Raw genomic sequence first — 13,220 nt, forward strand, 5'->3', positions numbered from 1 at the left:
TAGCCTTCTCACCCCTGGCCATGGAAGTACCGCCCAGAGTGAAAATAAAAGAAAAAATGTCTTCAAAAGTGATCTCATTACTATAATTATTGACCTCTATATCGGTCACTCCCTCACAGAATTATTTAGTGAGAGTCCTTTTAACTCATCCTCTATTAGGCTTAGCGTATTTACAAGGTACACCCAAAAGTAGTACCATTCCAAGAGCTACATCATCTGTACCATTGTAAACATTAGAATACGTCCCATTAGGAAAAAAGAAAATCCCTAGGTGTCCTAGTCCACTGCTGCATACCAAAAGTACTGGGGTCCTCAGCATTTACCAAAGGAATCTTATTTTTGTATATCACCATTCCTGAACAATTTATACACTATGAAGTGTCAGTACTATTCACAATGGGGCATGGGCAGGGTAATAACCAGCCTCTCGGGTAGCTATCAATTCCTTGTAATACCAACCCATGAATGTGACATTCTGTTTCTCTATATAAAACTGATCACAATATGTGCTGTTATCACAGTCTGGCCAACCCATTCCCAGTGGCTTTCTATGATACAGACATAGTCCTGGATAACCGAAACCAAATATTCCTTTTACTTCAGTGAATTTGGGGTGGCCGAGTATAAGTATCAATTACAAGTGACAAGTGATATGCAGTCCACAAAGTAGAGACAGATTCAGTTGGATAACAAGCAGTTCCTTCTCTGAATAACCTCTTATTTGTCTCTAAAAATACATTTGCCTGGGAGATAAACTTACCCTTTCTATGTGAAGGTACATTTTGATCATGTTCCAAAACCCATGACACCCCACATAATATTATTATCAATAAAACCCACGGAGCAACACATATTATTTTTCTTTTTTGTGTCCACACCGTATTATGCCATACAACAAGATCCATTGGCTGCTCTTCATCAGCAATCTTTCTACCAAAAAGATGCATGGATTTGCGTAGAGGCAAGAACACAGAGAAGTTTTCAGTGTCCATCAGAACCTCACTGGTACAGGCTCCTATTGTCCATCAATAAGTTGGCACTCTTGAGCACCGGCCGGGGAGCTTGCTCTGTCCTATGCTCTTTAATGTATCCCACATCGATAAAGGTGGTATACCTTCAGGGGATTCTTCTGGTCTCTCTAGATGATTGTGCAAACAACAAAGGCAAAGTGAGCACAAAATTCTCCACTAATTTCAATTATTGCCGTTGGCACTATGACTCAGTACTACCTATTTTGTGCAGTCCATCCCTATCTTTTTTCTCCTTGGACTCGGTATCCCTCAGCCGAGGGCATAAATTATACCTGGTAGCCCCAGGCACCGTGTGATCAACAAATGAAGGTTCCTGGATAGCTCAAATCTCTGGAGGAACAGTCTCTTTTAAAACATCCTTGTTTTCCTTATCCGTTTGCATCCAGATCACTGGGCATCACTGAAGGGGGACAAACTTGGGCACCTGCTTGCACCCATGCCCTTTTTCACCCATTGATCATAAGGTAACGGCAAAGGAATGCTCTGACAGTGGGTGGCATGCACCCAGTTCTTTTGACGAGCAACCTTTACAGCCATCCATGTCACCAACATAACCTGCTCAGGACCTTTCCAGCGTGGCTCCAAACTTTTCTTCCGCTGGAAATTTCTTATTAGCCCAAAGTCCCCGGGTTGGATGTCATGGCTGGGCCCCTCCGGTACAGAAGGCAGATATTCTTGGATTTGTTGGTGAATAGAACGCAAACTTTCTGTCAACTGACCAAGATAATCAAGCAACACAGCATATTTAACATTGGAGTACCTACGAGGACAAGGGTCGCCCCAGACATTCACTGGGTGTCCAAACACGACCTCGTAGGATGACCGTCCTGTTCTAGAATGAGCTGTGGTTCTTGTTGACAAATGAGCTAACGGTAGAGCATCTGGTCATTTCAACCTTGTAGTTTCCTGAATTTTTGCCAATTTCAATTTCAGAGTACCATTGTACTTCTTAACCAAACCCGCTGACTGTGGATGACTGGCAGCATGGAATTTCTGCTTTACATGTAAACCATCACAAATAAATGTAATCACTTTCCCATTAGATAATTCGGGGCAAGCCGAAACGAGGAATTTTAAGGAGTACCTTCACTGTTGTAATGGTTGTATTATCTTTGGTGGGGTATGCCTCAACCCATTTACTAAATGCACATACAACCACCAAAATGTACTTAAGATTATTGCATCTCTCTAACTCAATGTAATCCATTTGGAGGACTTCAAAAGGAAAAGTAGGTGGTGCAAAATTACTAGTTGGTGTAGGGGTACCATTGCCTAGTTTATGCATCATACACACCATGCAATATTTCACCAAATGTGCAGCTGTCTTTCATTATGCCACACAGGGGCTAACAATTTATAAATGCCTTTTGCACTAATACGAGCTGGACCATGTGCCATAGTAACCACAGGAAGTACATAAGCATCGGGTAACATGCATCGGGTAACATCCATTTCTGTTGCCCTGGTTTATCAATTCAACAACCCTCCTCATTCAACTGCGCTGTACTCTCCTCCAATCGAGCCAATTCCTCTATCGTGGCTTAACTCTGTATCTCCTTTACGCTCTCAAGGGTATTTTCGAACTTGACAACCTCGGGAACGCACCTAACTGGACCTGCAACAAACATGCGTTTCATTTTACTTCAAGACGTTTCCTTAGCTACCTGGTTTGTAAAAGCATTCACTCTACCCACATCATCTGTGACTTTATTTCGGGCACTGCACTTAATGATTACCAATTTCTCGGGGAGCGTTAAAGCAGACAAAAGCCGCAATATCAGGTGAGCATGCTGAATCTTGGTACCATGAGATATAAGAAACACTTTCTCTGCCCAAAGCCGGACAAAATTATGGGCCACTCGAATGCATACTGGCTATCAGTATAAATATTCACAATCAACTCTTCACTCAAGTTGCAAGCTTGAATAAGGGCAGCAAGCTCAGCAGCTTGAGCTGACTGATAGGGGACTTGTGATGTCTCTACCACCGTCCGCAATGTAGTAATAGCATAAGCTGCAGTGGTGGTACCACCTGGTAATTTAAAGCAAGAGCCATCAACATATAGTTCTCCTTGAGGGTCAGATAAGGGATCATCAGTCAGGTCTACCTGTCCTTTTGTTTCTTCCTCTGTCCAAAAAATACAATCATGTTTGTCGACTGCATCATTCTCAGAAGGGAGGGGTAGTACCGTGGCTGGATTCAGAGTGGCACATCTCTTATTTGTAATGTGTTTAGCAAACAATGTCAATTCACAGCCAGGAAGACGTGCACTGGTGAGGTGCTGTCTCTTCGTCTTATGCAAAAGAGTATACACAGCATGGGGTTACCATAACTCTGAGGTCTGTATCAAGTACAAGTCCAGCCGATTGTCTGATTGAAGTGGCCACAGCCGCAACCGCTCTCAGACAACTCGGAAGGGCCCTGGCAACAGGGACCAGCACAGCAGAAAAGTAAGCTCAAGGCCTCTGCTTATCACCAAACATTTGTGTTAGGACAGAAAGCACGCAGCCAGCTGTCTCAAGGACATAGAGCACAAACAGTTTCTTATAATAATATGTGCTGAGCACCGGAGCCGAACAAAGCACAGTTTTTAATTGCTCAAAAGACTGCTGGCATTCGGCCATCCAGGGCAAGGGCACATGCACAGCTTTCGTTGTTAATACAAGCAAAGGTTTGATTAGTAGTGAATTATTTGGTATCCACTGTCAACAGTAGGAAGTAATACCCATAAAAGCTTGCACATCTTTCTGAATTGTGAAATGGGCAATTTAACAATGGTACTGATACACTCATGGGTCAATCATCTACCCTCCTTCGACAGTAGGTGACCTAAGTAGGTAACCTCCTGTCGACAATACTGAAATTTGGAAAGAGAGACCTTATGACCATGATGTGCCAAATGCAATAGCAACTTCACTGTACTATCCTTGCAACCCTGTTCCATATCCGAAGCAATTAAGTAGTTGTCGACATATTGCACCAATACATTACCTGGAGGAAGCGATAGTGAATCCAACTGACTTTTTAGTGCCTGACTATAGATACTAGGACTTTCCGTATAGCCTTGAGGAGCGTGACAGAATCTAAAGCTTCTGCCGGATTTGTAAATCCAATCAAATACCTACTATATGGGTGAATATGAATACTAAAAAAATGCATTTTTCAAATCAATAACAGGAAAGAACTTAGCAGTGGATGGAATCATAAGTAAGAGCATTGTAATATCAGGAACGGATGTATGACATTACAACGCATGCTTTTACATCGCATGCCTTTACAACGCGGTTTTTACAACGCAAACCTTTACAACGCATAGCGCTTTGGGGTGCTGGATAGTGAATAGTTTAATTTACTATTCCAACTCCAGTCCCCGTGGACACTAGGGGAGGTATTGGATAGTAAATTAAACTTATTCCCTATCCTAGAGCGCCCCCCAGCGCAATGCGTTGTAATGGTTTGCGTTGTAAAAGTTGCGTCGTAAAGGCACTGCGTGGTAAATGTTGCGTTGTAAAGGATGTTTCCCATCAGGAACCACTGGAAACTGTGGAACCACAATTTTACTAACCTCTCGCAAATCAATCACAAAATGATAAACATCATCAAGAATATCAGGTGAACCCAAAGGTGTCCTCTTAAGAACCGGGAGAACAGGACTATTACAAATGTTGGCTGACGTTTTCTCAACCACTCCCTTTCATATAAAATCTTGAATAATCTGAAGACAAGCCCGTTCTCCTGCCTGCGGTATCTTATACTGAGGACTGAGGGGTAGAATAGCATTATCTTTAACTTGTATAGAAACTGGTGGTATATTCATCAAACCCACATCTGTATCACCTGTGGCGCACAATGTGGTACCTGAGCAAATTCAGCTGGAAGGGGTGCAGACAAACACTCCCTCATACTCACATCTGAACCCATAGTAATATAAACACCTGCAGGGGAAGAATAAATGGTGGCATGCAATTTCTTCAACAAATCCAAACCCATTCGATTTTCACCACAGTTAGATGTCAACAAGAACAGAGATTCCACAGTGAAAGGAATAACAGTCAATGAATGGGGTCAGGAGATGGGGCGTACAACCGGTACACCTGAAAAACCTACTGAAACATTATTGTGGCCAGACAGAGCTGCACCAGGGACCATATGTCGAGAAACAGAACTTTTCGTTGCATCTGTATCCAGTGGGACTCGACATAGAGAGTCTCTATACGAGTCCCCCCGGGACGGGACACTAAGAGTCATCAAACAAACACTGGAAGGAACATTATGCAGTGCGCAACCCTTGCCCTCAAAGAGAATTTGAAGGGGACTTTTTCCTACAAACAAACGGAACATCAATGGGCAGTGCATTTGCCCCGAGTGTGGCAGGCATCTATCTATCTACTTCGAAACTACATACATCCTGACCCCACAAAACCCTTTCAAAGCAAACTTAAATTTTGGCACTGATTCATTGATGACATCTCGATGATATGGGTAGGCCAAGAAGATACCCTTGCAACTTTTCTGACATGGCTTAATAGCCGTGACCCATATTTAACCCTTAACCAGCATGGCAGACAAAAGGGAATTGGCATTCTTGGATCTGACGATAGAAGCAAAAGTTCCTTACAAACTACCACCTTCTACAAACCCGCAGCCAGAACCTCGCTTCTCAAATTCGATAGGTTCCATCCGTGCTCACTCAGGGAAAACCTACCATATGGCCAATTCCTCTGGATCAGAAGTAAAAACATTGAGGACTTCCAATCACAATCAGTAGACCTAGTGGAGAAACTCAACAACAGAGGTAACCCAAAGAAAATCATACGCTCTTCTAAGAAGAGAGCACGAAATCAGAACAGGGAATCTTTATTAGAAGTGCCCCCCCCCTTTTTAGAAGCTGCCATCAACTTTTATTCGCAAAATGTTCTGTCATGATGACCATTATCCTAACGCAATACGGTCAGCAACACCTCGAATACATCTTTTCCAACACATGGCTCGCAGGAGGTAATGAGGCCCCAGACACTCCCCCGGCATAATTATAAAATATTATTTTCTTATACGGTTTTCGTTTTCTTACCCGCGCACACCCGAAAGGCTAGGGGCCAGATGTAGGTAACTCATTTTTACCCACTCTAAAATACCGATTTTTACCGAATCGGTATTTTAGAAAAGGAAAATGAGATGTAGGTCAAAAATCGGTAAAATTCGGAAACCCCGACTCGGAATTTACCGAATCGGTATTTACCGATACAGCAAATACCGATTCGGTAATTCACATGCAATCCTATGGGCCCGGAGGCCCATAGGAATGCATTGAATCTACCGAATCGGTATTTACCGAATCGGTAAATACCGATTCGGTAAATACCGAGTCGGGGATACAAAATATCAGGCAGTTGAAGTATCAACCAATCACGTGCCTCCACCCCGCCCCTCAGCCAACCAAAAGAGCAATAGACCAATCTTGTGCATCCACCCCACCCCACAACCAGGAAGTGGCCACACCCATGCAGGTGCAGTGTACCTGATCACACAGGAGAGCAGTTACACAGAGACAGGCTGTTGTGAAGCAGAGCCCTGCAGGAAAAACAAATGGATCCCCAAGACTCTCAGAGGGAAGGTGCAGAGAGGAAGAGGAAGATGAAGTTCAGCACTGGTGAACTTCAGGTGCTGGTGGAGGAGGTCGTCAATCACTACCCAAAAATCTTTGGAAAGCAGTCCCTGCAGGTACCAGAGGCTGTCAAGAGAGAACACCTGGCTGGGGATCCAGACCAAAGTAAACGCAATAGGAGTGACCACCAGGGAAGTGGACGATCTCAAGAAGCGATGGTACGATCTAAGGATCATTACTAAGAAAAAACTGGCAGCAAGAAGTTAGGAGGCCAATGCTACAGGTGGAGGGAAGAACAGGGCACCTGCTCTCACGGACCTGGAAGAGCTTGTGGAGTCCACACTGGAGCCAGAGTGCGTTGTGGGGATTGGTGATGCAGACAGCTCAGCCCAAGCTGCAGCTAAGAAAGGTAAGGGACATGTCCATCATCCCACACTCCCTGCCTGTGTCCCTCCCCCAATGTGGCTATGTGTTGAGGAAATCCAGTACGGACTTCAGTATTCACCTGCAATGCATTATGGGAGTGGTAGTCATAAGTATACCCATATGAGCAGTCAACATGAAATGTTGTCAGGCATGCCACACAATACAATCAGAGACATGGGAGGAGCAGGAAATAGTGATATATTAATGTTATTTAATAGTGATTTACACGCTGAAAGCACCACTAAGACACTGTCCATATCTGTCTACAGCGGAGACATCACGCAAGTCACTGCAGGTGAGGGAGAAGACACATCCCCAAAGGGATAGGAGTGAGCAAGAAGGCAGGGATGCAGGGCCCAGCACTGCAAGACCTACAGCACCCTGCACACAAGCAGCTGACACACCAGAGGCAGACGACACCATGCAACTTGAAGCATCTCCAGTGCTCCTTGACTCACCACAACATGAGTCACAACAACCAGACACACCAGCAGACACAGAGGTGTCAGACATCTGCAGGCCCGTGAGGCATGAGGGTCCCCCGCAAAGGATCCTACAAACATCCTCCGATAAGGAAAGGGAGTGTGAGGAGTCAATACAGTCAATGGCAGGAAATGCACCAGGTCATACATCCACTCCTGTCAGGCGATCCGGAGGAACAAGACGTCGTAGGGTCCGGGAGTCAAGCGTCAGTGGCCGTGATGAGGATGTCTTCCGAGGCCTTGAGACCACAATGGTCAAGGTGCAGCGCCTGCAGGCAAAAGGAATAAGTGCAGTGCACAGACAAATGCGCCTTTTGAACACAAATTTCACTGACATGAACAAGGGAATGAATGAGATAAAACAACCTGGCACAAAGGTATTGCAATTGTCAAACAAGTAGATAATAAGGAGGTGGGACTACACAAGGTCAGTTATTAATATTTAATGATTTACATGTGAACAAAAGGGGAAACAAAGATTCACTGTCAACAAATTCATATAAATAAAAACATCAAATAATAAAATCACATTGCAAAGGAGATTTAAACCTAAAAAATTAATCAATTAAAATACTGTTTAATTATCACAATTCAAATTATCTCACAATATACAGAAATATAAAAAGTGGCAAAATTAATATATATATCTCGACGCGCGTTTTGGCGACCAGCGCCTTCTTCTGGAGGAGCCACAATATATTCTATTATATCTGGGTGTAGAAGTAGTATGATTAACGATGTGGTTATTGCGTCATAGACTCATCAGATTCTTTGGTTCAGAAATGGTTAATTCTAAAACTTTCTGCCGAGGATTTTCATAAATGCGGCAGTAAGAACAAGAAGGTTTCATAGAAATTCTATATGGCGTAAATATCTGGTCAGCTGTTGAATTCAGCCTCTCTCGGTTTGTCAAGGATATTTAAAATGATAAAAATTCTGAGTAAGTGATTAGATCTGCCGCAATCGTAAATCGGAACGCTGGCATAATAAAATCTTATTAAACCATGTATACACGATGCTTTAATATGTTCCGGAAAAAAAACTCCTGATGTGGGGAATTTTTCAAAATGAAGATCAAAAAGACGTTTGTGCCAGCGTCCGACTTCGAAGCGGGGGGTTCCGGTAAATGAACCCCCCGCTTCGAAGTCCGATTTACGATTGCGGCAGATCTAATCACTTACTCAGAATTTTAATCATTTTAACTTTCTGAATAAACGCGACAGGCAGCTCTGGGACACCCCACCTACCACAGCAACAACACTCTGCTAGCTCCCAGATGCAAGGAGGTGTATGCTACAGAGCACCTGCACATGGGGTGGGATGGCGTGGACCCTTGGTCTTGGGTGGTCCAGGAGTGGGTGCAGGTCCCTGATCAGGTCCATGATGGTTTGGGGGTGCAGTCTGTATCTTTGCAGTATCTCTGGCTCTGTCAATTGGAAGAGTGTAATCCTCTGCCTGTAGACCTGCTCCTCCCTTCTCCATTCCCTCTCACCTGCTGCCTGTAGCCTTAGCCTTCTTGTTATGACGTAGAAAGCCGCCCTTCTGGTTCCAGTGTTGCATTTTGGGGCCCTTTTTTATAGGCTGCACCTGATTACCACCTGCTTACAATCCATGTTAAATACCGATTCATAAATACCGAATTTTGGTGAAATTCGGTAATTTATGGCTCACCTACATCCCGATGGTGTTGGTTTTTCCATTTCTTAATTTCCGATTCGGTAATTTTACCGAATCGGAACATTTACCGACTCGGTATATTTTCCGAATCGGTAATTTTACCGAATCGGAACATTGACCGACTCAGTATATTTTCCGATTCGGTAATTTTACCGATTCTGTAATATTACCGATTCGGATTATTTACCGAGCCGGTAATCTACCGAATCGGTATTTTTTCCGAATCTGTAAATTTTGGGCGAGCTACATCTCAATGTCCAAATACCGGTCGGTAACGGCCGAAATTACCGATTTCTGGCCGTTACCGACCGGTATTTGGCTACCTACATCTGGCCCTAGATCACTAAAAAAGATCTCCGACAAAGTGACCCTTCGGGGGACCCATAGGGCATTGCAGCGCCGGCCCGACGAGGAGCACTGCCCCATGATGAAGCATGACATCCTTCGGGTGTGTGAGGTCATCAAGTAAAGGACACACTGGCCCCTACCTTTTTTCTAAAAGAAACGGCACTTCCTTCTCTCTTCCTTGCTCTTTCTTAAAAACTGTGACTCTCCTCAGTAATCATACTATTATTCACGAGCACGAGTCACTGGACCTATATCCAGCTCCTTGTCCCGCCTCCCCATCTCTAACAAACCCAATGTTTCCATGAACTTTATTTCTGATTTGTCACAGAACGAGGCATCTTATTTTTACATCCGTAAGTTAAAAATACATTGTTTATTATTTGAAACACAGGCCAATTGCAACAAGCGGTAAGTAATAAGTCAACCTACCAAGCTGGCTCAGAAATGAGCCATGTTTATTTTAGAGCCAATAAGAACACATGTTCATATTACCTAGCACAATACAAACAAGGAGCACGGCATAACTGTGTGTGTGCCACGAGTGTCCACCGTACAGCGAAAAAGATAAAGGAAAATAGTGTTGCACCTTTAGAGTTCAGCTCACATCTAGAAACGTCAAAGACATCACGAGAAAGATGTTAAAGTGCTCAGTGGTGTGACAGGCATACCGGGGCTTACACAGGGAAGTAATGGCGCTCATGCGGAACACGTGGCGCCTGACAGCTTGCATTTGTTTCTTCATCTGCGATGAATAACCTTGATGCGGAAAGGGACACGCTGCTCTCCACGTTTCTCGGCAGAACTCTCACCATTCTCAATCCTGAATCATGTAGTCATTTAAAACCCGCAAATTACAGTACACATGCTCTAAATTACCCGCGCACCTGCCCTCCTTTGCTGGCAAATCGCTGAATCAAAATTAGGAATTAATAGTTGGCTGCCAGAAATATATTATTATGTGACGAGGATTGGGGTCACCTTTTTGCACTTCAAACGCTGCATTTCTAGGACTTTAAATCTGATTTGCCTTAAATTGCACACCAAAAACCACGAAAACATGAAATGTACCTCCTTTCCCTAAATTCATTGAGTGTCTCTGTGGCCAACTCGAACCCCTGTTCTAGTATGCTCACTCTGTTGTACTACAATTGTAAGGTATATATTTGACACTTGGAATGCATTTGGAATGGATGCAAAACACCTGTAGGGAACTGCCTGTCCTACAGAGCTGCATCCCGTGATGTCCTCTATCCCACAGCAGACAGATGTGGTCTGGCAACCAGCGGGTCACCGTTCGGCTCCAAAGTCAGAGAGCTTGTTATTTGGGTGCTAAAGTACATCACACACACACAGCGATAATCCTTTCTTGACGCGCACATGCAACTATGGATACAGCCTCCGGCGAGTAATTCGGCAGGAAAGTCGTTATTCCCACCCCCATACAAGTGGCACAGATGGTGTTGACTGAGAATAATGCACTTCATCTGTCTCGGACACAGGAAAACTGCCTGATCAGCATGTGCAAGACATCGACGTTTTCAGGCATGGGCAAAGTGGGCCCTGGGCCAGGGCCCTGCCTTCCAGGGGCCCCTGATGGATCCAGCTCTGTTCTGCAGAGAGTCTTTACCCGATGACATTGAATAATTCGGGCAGATTGTTTTAAATCCCGGCTTCCTTTCATTTATTTTTATTGTGAGTGATGTATGGGAGCCTATTACAGACATTTTGTAGTGAAATGTAGTTTTTCGGCGCCATGCAACATTCATAATAAAAATTATTTTAGATCAATACAGAGCCTCACAAATGAGAACTGGGCTGGGGCACACAAATTAATTGTGATAATATTAGTGAGCCGTAGCTGTAGAGTATAATACTGTAAAGACACATCACTATCCGTGAATATCAGATGCAAACACATTTAAAACTCAGACCAGTGTGCCGGTGCACTTTCAAAGACTTGGTAAAAGAGGACAGGAAAGAGCTAAAATTGCATCATGAATCCAAAGCTGTTCCGAAAACGGGCCCCAAAATTACGTTTAACCAAGGACCTCCGAAATCCATAAAATGTCCCTGGTGCATTAAACAACACATAATACATTTTCTGTTTCTTTTGCTTTTCCCTTTTGCATTCCCTAGTTTCCTGTTCACTTATCACATATCCGCAGTTCTCCTCACATGTCTCACTCCACTTTTTAAATATATATTTTTTTAAACAATTGAAGAGCTACGAGTATATAAGCAAAGCTCTGAAGAAGCTCCACTCTTTCGTCACTGCTCTTTAAATAGCTCACAGACATGAGCACAGGACTTATAGACACTGTGGTCTTAAAGAGCTGCAGTGCCGTTTTTCTGCCCAAATGTATGGCTCGCCTAGTATGAGACGTAAAGAAAAGATAGGGCCACACATATAGTACAATCCTGAAACAAAAAGGGACAATTTCAGCACTGCACTAAAAGCATAATTGAGACCCCATTTTCTTATTTAGGGCTGGGTGTGTTGTATGCATACAGCATCCATTTTAGGGCATACCCATTCCTAAATCATCATTTCTCATACCTCCTGTCTCATTTTCACTTTTTATCAACCATCTGTCACCCTCATCCCTCTTTCCTCACTTCTCAGCTCTACTTTTCATTTATCATCCTTCGTACCTCACTTCTCATTTTCCACTTCTAATCCTGACTTCTCACTCCTCATCCTTTATCCCATATCCATCCCCCCTCCCTCTTACTCCATTCATCTTTTCTCATATCTACTTTTCAGCCCTTAGTTGTCATCTCTCATCTATCATTCATCAGATCTCATCCCCCATTGCTCTTTGCTTAACTGGTATCTGTCATCCGTTGTTCCCCATTCCTCATCTCTCATTCATAACTTTTCATCGCTACTTCACATCTATCATCCTTCAGCAGTCATTCCTCACTTTCCATTGCTCTCTCTTCATCCCTACTTCTCATACCTCATTCATAGTCCCTCATCCCTCACTCCTTACTCCTTAAACGGATGAGGGCTGGGCTTTGAAGCATGAGGGGTGATGGATGAAAAATGAGGAATAATACATGAATGATGATGAATATGGGTTGATGGATGATATGCAAATAATAAGAAGTATAGGTTCAGGGGTGTGAATGAGAAATGAGACTTAGGGATTTTAAGTCAGAAATATGTAATGGTAAGTGAATTATGGTAGATGAGGGAAGCTGTATGAATGAAGAGATAGAGGAATTGACAGTGAGGGGTGAGGAGTGATCAGTGAGGGATGATGGCAGAAGGATGAAAAATAGCAGTGGGAAGAGTGGAATGAGGAGGGAAGGATAATGGACGAAGGATGAATAGTAAGGGTGTTTGTCAAAAATATCAAACCATGGGCAGAAAATGTTAATGTCAAGTAGGGGAGAAGAACAGACAGTAGGTCGCAGTAGGGACTGATCTTTGACGAATGTGTGACTACAAGGCAGCCTTCTCATGCCCCCCCCCCCTTTTGGGAGAAAAAGCCCTTTTAAATCCTCTTAGAAGCAACGGCAAGTATTAGGCTTGTTCCAAAAGAATTATTTTTGTCTAAATAAGTTGCATGCCCACCCACTCTCTCTCATTATACACAAACGTCTTTGGGAGAAGTGACTTCAAAGCCCCCAGACCTTTGTTAGGCC

This window comes from Lissotriton helveticus, chromosome 6, assembly GCF_964261635.1.
Source record: "Lissotriton helveticus chromosome 6, aLisHel1.1, whole genome shotgun sequence".
Classification (NCBI taxonomy): Eukaryota; Metazoa; Chordata; class Amphibia; order Caudata; family Salamandridae; genus Lissotriton; species Lissotriton helveticus.